Source organism: Limanda limanda, chromosome 21, assembly GCF_963576545.1.
Source record: "Limanda limanda chromosome 21, fLimLim1.1, whole genome shotgun sequence".
NCBI lineage: Eukaryota > Metazoa > Chordata > Actinopteri > Pleuronectiformes > Pleuronectidae > Limanda > Limanda limanda.
Genome location: NC_083656.1, coordinates 14,419,503 through 14,428,053, shown reverse-complemented (window position 1 = coordinate 14,428,053; position 8,551 = coordinate 14,419,503).

Sequence of the window (8,551 nt, the reverse complement as noted above, 5' to 3'; positions counted from 1 at the left end):
TCGCAGAGGACAAATTCAAACAAACCCACACTCACGAGCCCTACAGCAACTGATAACCCTCCTGCGGTTCAGATGGTGCTCATGCAAATTGCAATATTTAAATCACACAAAAGGCGTGAAAATTTCAAACAGACTAAGGTTGTCGGGGTGTGGACATATTTACACAGAGCTGAGTGCTCGGTGGCTGCATATCTCATATTAGGAACTGTTGATGCGGATTGCAGATAGCATTCACCGGCATTACACTGCGATGTGCATGTTTACATATGCATACGCTAAGGCCACATGGCTCTCCAAAGCAACCATTAGCTCCTGGGATGGGAATTGATCCAGCTGTTGCCCTTGGCTACAGATTAATGTCTGTGAGCATGTGCGAGTGCGTGAAGTGCATAAATGTGTTAAAGAGCCATATCTGTCTCTGAAACACCTGTGATCCGCTCTAATACCCCCGCTTCCTTTATGCTCATAACGGGAGCTTGAAATGATTTCAGAGGAGGATTCATTCCACTGGAAAAAAAAAACTTTTTCACGTTTTATTCGAGTTTTGCAGCTCAGAATTATGACTATCAGACACGAGCACATGTGAGGCACCGCCGGGATGATTTCACAGCACCACAATGGTCGTATTGGTTCACAAAATGGATTATGAACAATATGTAAAGCATGATTAATGAGATTAACGCCAGTCATAAGCGCTCTAGTAAAATGCAGGGTCATAACCAGCTATTATTCATCTAAAATGCTAAGAGGCACAATTATAAAAGGTTTTCTTAGTAAGGTTATGCAGCCATAATACCAAGGGAAAGACTTCACTCGAGGAAATAAAATACACACTTCTATGGACCATTACTATGTGTTGGAAAATATCTCATCATCAGGACCAAAAAGACAACCGGTGTCTGTTCATGAGCTTTTCTGTATTTTGGGATCCAAACGATTCATTACATCCACCCGGGGGGTTATGTTTTGACCCCTGTCTCTTTGTTTTATGGTTTGTGAGCAAGATGACACACAAACAACTGAACACATTTTCGATGAAACTGGATTTAAGGAATGGGTCAGTGAAGAACTCATTACATTTTGATGCATATCCTGATCAGGGGGCAGATCCAGGAATGTAACTTCCCTTTCTTCAATGTGGCGTTTTTTAATCACTTTCGTTGATTGCTCAGAAAATCACAAAGGGATTACGTGATGAAAAACAGCAGGAACATTTAGAGGACTCTGTGAGTGAGTGAAATTCGGTGCAGATTGATTGAATTTAAGGGGATTGTCGGGCCTTGCTTGAGTCTGAGCTCTTCTCCCTGCAATCAACATCACAATCAAACGCTCACACACCCTCTCTTCCTCTTTATCCTCCTCATCATCTCCTGTATCACTTTCATCAGCCGCAAACGTATCTCTTCCTCCTCCCGATCGCTGTCTCCATCATTACCTTTGTATGTCATCATCACATTATGGCGTGATGACTGCATGCAAATGGCCTCAGAGTCACCTTTATCCTGCGAATCAAAGCTGCCGACAGCGACTGAAGCCGGATGTTTGTGGCTCTGGCTGAGTTAAAAACTCCCTCGCTGGGTGGAAGGAGCGTGTGACAATGACACATAGCCCCCTGCTGATTGCGCCGAATTTCATCATGCATGTGCTTTGTTGGGTAACAGTTGAGCTGCTGGAGACTTGGGGATGGATTTTACCAGTTGAAATGAGAATCATGGAGTGACTGGTTATGGGGTGTGTTGTTGATTCGCGAGCTGTCAATAGACCGAGCACGGTCGGCGGGCGTCTCTGACGGGCGCCTTGAACTGGAGCTTCTCATTACACTCCATTAATTGACGGCAACTGTAATCCCGTTTGAACTGTTTCAGTATTGTGGTGCCAGAGGAGAGACGTGTAATTGCACTATGCTGCATATCTTGTTTCACAGAGCATTTCCTCACGCCTTTGACACTGTAAATCCAGGTATAAAAGCCCTTATCCCCCATGGAGCCAGATCCATCTCAAAGGAGGAGATTTATGAGGGATTTTAAGATCTCTCACAGCTACGATTGTGCAATATTGGCTGCAACTTAATATCCTGAACATCTCCATGTTATTTTACAGTTGTATTAAAGTTTATCTTCTTTTCTCTACGTGTGCTTGCTATTGAAGTGCACTGAACATCATAAAAATTATTTAATGGAGCCTGGAGAAGCATATTTGGGGACAAAACACTTTTACTCTGTATTCTGTGTGAAAATACCTAAGAAGAGCATGCAGTAACCCTGAAGGCCCAGTCGTACCAGCCATTAAAGCAACATCATTTTATGAATAAATAAATTTCGATGCATAATGGATTTTCTCGAGGTGGGGGGGACTTTGATATGACAACCTATATAACATAATAGCTAAAGCTCATGAGTAATGAACACTGTACAACAAGTACAACTGTAGATGGGCAGGAGTCTTGTTTGTAATCAATGTTTTTCATAAAATTTAAATTTAATTTTCTTTGTTATTATTGACATGTTTCACTTACTAATAAGTTTAAATGATTTCCTTACCTTCTGTAATTTTGTCTTGCCATGCAATGCATGTCAATCAACACAATCTTCAGACCCAAGTTCATAACGTTTCAAATTAAAATTCCCCTAGAAATCTTGAAAATGATTTTATAAATGTTGTTGCCTTGACAGAAATCTAATAATCAAAACCATTATTACCAGATATTGTTGCTGGCAGGCCAGCTTTGGCCAGCAGGCAACAAGTTGCTGTAACTTTTGGCTAGTAAAGATGAATCTAGTCCATAGAGGTAGTGGATAAGTCAATTGGGTGTCCATGTTGGTTGCTGGGAAATAGACCAAAACTACATTTTTTTAAATATTTTTTTCTAGTTTTTATCACACTGATGCTTGTCCATAGGATAAGTCATTGATAAGTTTTAATTTGATGCTAAGAGGGTGAAACGTCATGATGTAAACTGAGAGTCAATCACAATTGGTCGAGCAGGTGTATCGCCATGACGACACCACGGCTCCATCCCCTGGTTACTACTGCCCTGGCTCTGGGTTTTTTTGGCTTGGTTTCTGGATAGTGGGAAGATGCATCGTCCATCTTTATATAATGTCTATGAGTGTGACAGGGCCTTTAAAATGCTGGATTTCATTTTTACCACTTTTCTGGAGAAGATGGAGTTGAGTCTTATGTCAGCGCTGATGGAGTATGATTACATTCCTTGGGTTACTTCATAAAAAGTGAAAATAGCTCTGCTGCAGGAGAGGAAGCTTCTGTATTTAGCCTCAAGTCTTCGCTGGAATGATTCAACCGTGTCTCCTGTTGGTGTCAGAGCCAACCTGCAGGTGCCAGGTGGGTTACATTTCACAGGTTAACCTGGTAACCTGCCAACAGCCCTCTCAGGATTTGCTGTCACATTCAATTACCCCACCCGAGTGACTCTGTGTTTGTGAATGTGAACACAAGAGCAAGACAGAGAGAGAGGATTCAGAGCTGGAAGGATGGAGATTGATGGGTGTTTGTGAGCTTGTGTGTCTGTTTGCTTTCTGTGTGTGTGTGTGTGTGTGTGAGGCACATTTCAGCTGTGTGTAAGAATGCTGTCACAAAGTTAGTGATATCCACCGGTGTCTCTTGAAGTCAGTTGAGTTATCCTCATCACACAGGGATTCATCATCATTCAGCCGTGTATTTGACCTGCACTGGTGTATAAAAAACAGCTTCCTGCTGTCTGTCACATCTTTCATATCAAAGAGTTGAACACTGATCAGGGGCACTTTTGATTGTCTGTGAAAGGGAAGGATATCCAATTGAAGGAACAGCATGAGGTTGGTGGCAAGGACTCCTTTTAAACCTCCATCAGTCTCACTTATCTGTGTCGTAGCTTGCACAAGCTCATAACCTATTTTATTAGCAGAATAAAACCTATCATGACCTGCAAAGGTGTATTTGTTCAATTGAACTTATCTCAGGAATAATGTTTGTGCAGCACTGTTGTCTCACAGTTTAGAGGGCTCTGTGTTTGAAACTGCTGCCTGACCTGGGACTCTGTGTTCATGTTCTTGTGTCTGTGTAGGTTTTCTCCAGGAACTGCAGCTTCCTCCCATTGTCCAAAGTCATGCAGGTTCATCGGACACTAGAAATTGTCCGTAGGTGTGAATGTGTGTGTGGATCGTTCTTTTTTTGTTTCTATATTTCAGCCCTGTGACGGACAGGTAACCTGTCCAGGGTGTACCCCGCCTCTCGCCCAATGTCTGCTGGGATTGGCTACAGCCCCCACCATGACCCTCACAGGATAAATGGATGGATATCTCTGATTAACATGTGTGAGAAACTGGTTAAAGCAGTAGGTTTACCTCTGTGTTCCTGTCATACCCACTTAACTTACAACTTAATTCTACTAATATATAATATCTATTAATAGTATAACGTCATACCCCCCATCACACATGCAACTTGTCAAAAGCACCCAGGTTGGAATTGCATGTAGGTTTTCCATGGAGCCAGTCAGATGGCCAACATGCATCACATGCTCGCACACGCACACACACATCAATTCAAACAAACACCTAATGCTACACATGTTAAAAGCCACGAGTTATTAAAACTTTCTCGTTGTGTCCAACTTCAGCTGTTTTGCTATGCAAAAGCAATAAGGGCTGCACAAGCTGGTGACTCGGATATTCTCTGTGACCATCTCATTTTGTTTCAACCTTCACGGTCCACACAGCCCATGAAGACCGCCTCCTTTATGTGTAAACAGAATCACAAAAAAGTCTGATCCAAGTTTGCAAAAGTGCACGTTGACAAGTCGCATTTATATGAGAACATTTTTGACAAAGAAACCAAATAAGAACTTATTTTTTTAAGGTCAAGTCAACTCAAGAAGAAAACAAAGAACAGAGACCATCCCTACAGTGAATCAGAGGGTTCCTCGCCTGTGCAGAGGACAATGGAATCAGAAGATTATGAAGACGTTCTGCTGTGAAACATGCTGCCAGGTGTCGGAGAGCTGTGTCTCAAGTCATCACTCCTGCAACGGGAGAATGACCCGAATCATTCGTCTAATAGCATCCAAGAGTGGATAAGAAGGAAACACTGGAGCGTTGTGAGGTGGCCTGCTGTGAGTCCTGATCTTAATCCAATTGAACAGCTCCAGTTTGGATAAGTCATCCATCAAACCTGAGAGAACTGGAGCAGCTCGACAAGAGTGAGCTAATCTGCCAGCTGAGAAGAAGTCTTTTTATCTCATTTTCATTAGTTGTGTTATTTGAAATAAAAGGTTTGAAAGGCAAAAGCAAGGTCTATTCGATTCAATTTGGAATAGTGAAGGGCTGGGGTACCTCTGGTCTTCTGGGCATAGACCAGACAGTTTAATCAGGCTCTCGCAAATACCAAAAAAACCTTTATCAAGCAACGTTCTGTAGTAGAAAATTAACTAAGCAAGGTTGAAAAAGTATTTTGTATTTGGAACAGTAAGTGTTTGAAGCTTCTCAACAGACTTTTATGACTTGTATTTACATACAACAGATGTTTGATGACTTGAGCTGTTTTCTGGTGGGAACTGTTTATGACGTCAATACAGTGAGACCTTTTGCGACTTAATTACCCATCAAAGGAAGGAGTGTATGTCCTCTTATCACCTTAGGAAACACATGTGAATCAGCTGTTGTGTTTAGATTCCTCTCCTTCCTCCACCTATGGGAACCTGTCTGGATTGGTTCAAAGAGACAGCCCTCAGCCCTCCTATATAAGACCCTTGTATTTGACTGTTCTTCATCTTCACTCTGAGACCCTTGCGGTTTCCCTGTGTTGATCCTTTCTGCAGAAAGCCCCTTATTAAATACACGTAGATAACTTTGTTGTTTCCAGCCTCTTGTATCTCCAGATTTCCATCACAATTTGGTGTCAGAAGTGGGATCGCACGTCTGGACGGATCTGGACTCGGTGTCTACGGTTGACTGATCATCTTGGAAAAAAGTTTCCAACCTTAACCTCCCCACGGGTGAGATGCAGGGACCTAGACCCGAGCCGGATCGTCTCAGCGCTGCGATCTATCTGGTGAGAATCTGAGATTTCAAGTGTAATTTATACCAGCAGAACATAGTGTTACGGAGAAGTTGGTCTAAGAGGAACGGGATCCTCCAGACAGGTGAAAGCCCTGTAAATTTTTAACCAAGGTTTAGAAGAAACCTGGAAGGTAGACTGACGAGGTACCTTAAGGAGTTGTTTCGACTGCAACCACAGAGAGGACATAATACTGAGTGTATTTGCATTGTGTCAGGCAACTCAAAAAAGCGCTATGTAGAGAACTTCTTTGGGGCACTATGATTTATGTTGGTTAGGCAGGATATTTGAAGGTGTATTTAAAAAAAAAAAAAAAAAAAAAAAGCTAAAAAAAAAAAGAGATGAATTGAGAAACTCACAGCAACCAAGTAATTACAAGAGGAAATTACTATTGTTTATATAATATTGGAGGTATTACATTATTTAGATGATGTTTATATTAACAAGTTTCCTATTTGCTCCTTACGATAGCGTTTTGGAGATTGATTGAAGACTTAAGGTAACTACTTAAAATAAAATAAAAAAAAAAAATTCTTTACATAGGTAAATGAAAAATATAAGATTTGGATAATGGAACTGAACTGAGTAATCCTTATGTGAACCTCATGTGAAAGAACTATGGTGACAAAGCACTAAGTTTGTTTCAAGTGTGAATGAGGAATGAGAGACTGTGGGTTTCCAGAGAGAGAGAGAGTTTTTTAAGACAGCTGAAACAGATTCTAGACTGAATCTAGAGGAGAACGAAATAGTAAGTTAGGCCAGAAAAGTAAAATTTTAAATTTCAGGCAGATAGGAATGTATGTTGAATGTGGTTAGAAGAATTGCATCATAGGGACAGAAAGCACACACTGGCAGGGACAGTTAACACCTCACAAATGTCTCAGTGTCTCAAAATGCAGGTTTCCGACCTCGACTCTTCCCCGCCGACAAGACGACAACCAGAACAACACCAAACTCCACCAGAAGCGGATGTTCCACAGGCAGGAGCCCAGGTTCCACAACAACCTTTTCCAGCTAATGATGTTCCAGACCCGCAACTCCTCTCTTCACCTCGCACCAGACAAGTGGGCAATATGGACTGGGACAAGATCCAGCCCAAATCACAAAATTGTTGAAGTTACCTGATGTTGCCAGCCTGTTAAAACGTACAGGCATCAAGTGGGACTCAGGAAGAGCTTAATAAAAGCACATGCAGTTCATGCGAATAAGAAGAAGAAAGAGAGACTGATCTGCATAAAGCCTCACTGAAGATGTTCAGAGGTACATCGCGATGCAGAAGAAGAGGATTTCAAGGAAGGAGGGGGGACGCATATGGAACGATGATTGGGACATTTGTTTTCTCTGTGGAGAGAAGGGACATTGGGCAAAACAAAAATTGCCAAGGAAACAGCAACTTTACGAGCCTGAATGAACCGAGGCGGGGATGGAGGAGAGGGAGGAACCAGCATCTTTGAACAGAGAACAAGGCCGTGAGGGACACATCCCACATCGAGAGGGTGAATGCACCACACAAACACAAACACTTATCACAGAAGTAAATGATTTTTTTTTGTTTTTTAGAAAAGAAAGACAAACTATTGATAGGAACATAGCTTAAATAGCAATGAGATGATTATGCTAATATGCCAATGCACACACTCACAGTGCTAGGGAAAGATATTATATTAAGTGTAATGCTGCTTCACTGTTATATGCGTATGAATGGAAGCTTTGCTCATCTGTTGTCACATCAAATCGACAAAGATCTAGTGGACAAGGCACATTCAGTCACACAAAGAACAGATACCACGTATATGCATCCAAAAGATTTAAACTTCACTGCACTCAAACACAAAGGGAGAGATGCAGGTTTGAAAAAATAAGTTGTGTAGTGTGAAAGAAAATTCAACACTAAGTTGCATGTTCTGGAAAGAACATAGATGTGCTGTTTCTGTAGTCACCCTCTCAGTTCCTTCACAGATGTTCAGAGGATGCTTTCCTTTTTTGATGTTCCTGGGTCACACTCACATGACTTGCTGTCAAAAACAAAAATGATGAATGGCAAGACTTGCGACCGTGGATACAAAAATGTGTCAATGCTGACATTTGGGAAAAGATATCAGATCCCGTGGTTAAGTAAAATCAATTTTTAAAGTGTTTAGAAAATGATTTACATCTGTTATTTACACTTTCAAGGTTGTTTAACTGGTACCAGACACAAATACAGAAGCCAAATATGCACATGCATATTTAGTTTATACAAACAACATTTTAAGGGCTCAGAGGTAATCATGATGTGGGTTTAATTAACACATGGAACCTGTGGTTATTACACCATGATCTGACAATATCTACTGTAACAGAAAGCCATCGATGGTATTACACCAGTTTTCAACTCTCTATTGAGGGCAGGTGTAATTGTTCCTTGCAAGGATTCACTAGTGCACACTCCGATTTTTTCCGGTGAACAGTATTTTTGATAAAACACAACCTGATGATTTGAGATTCATCCAAGATT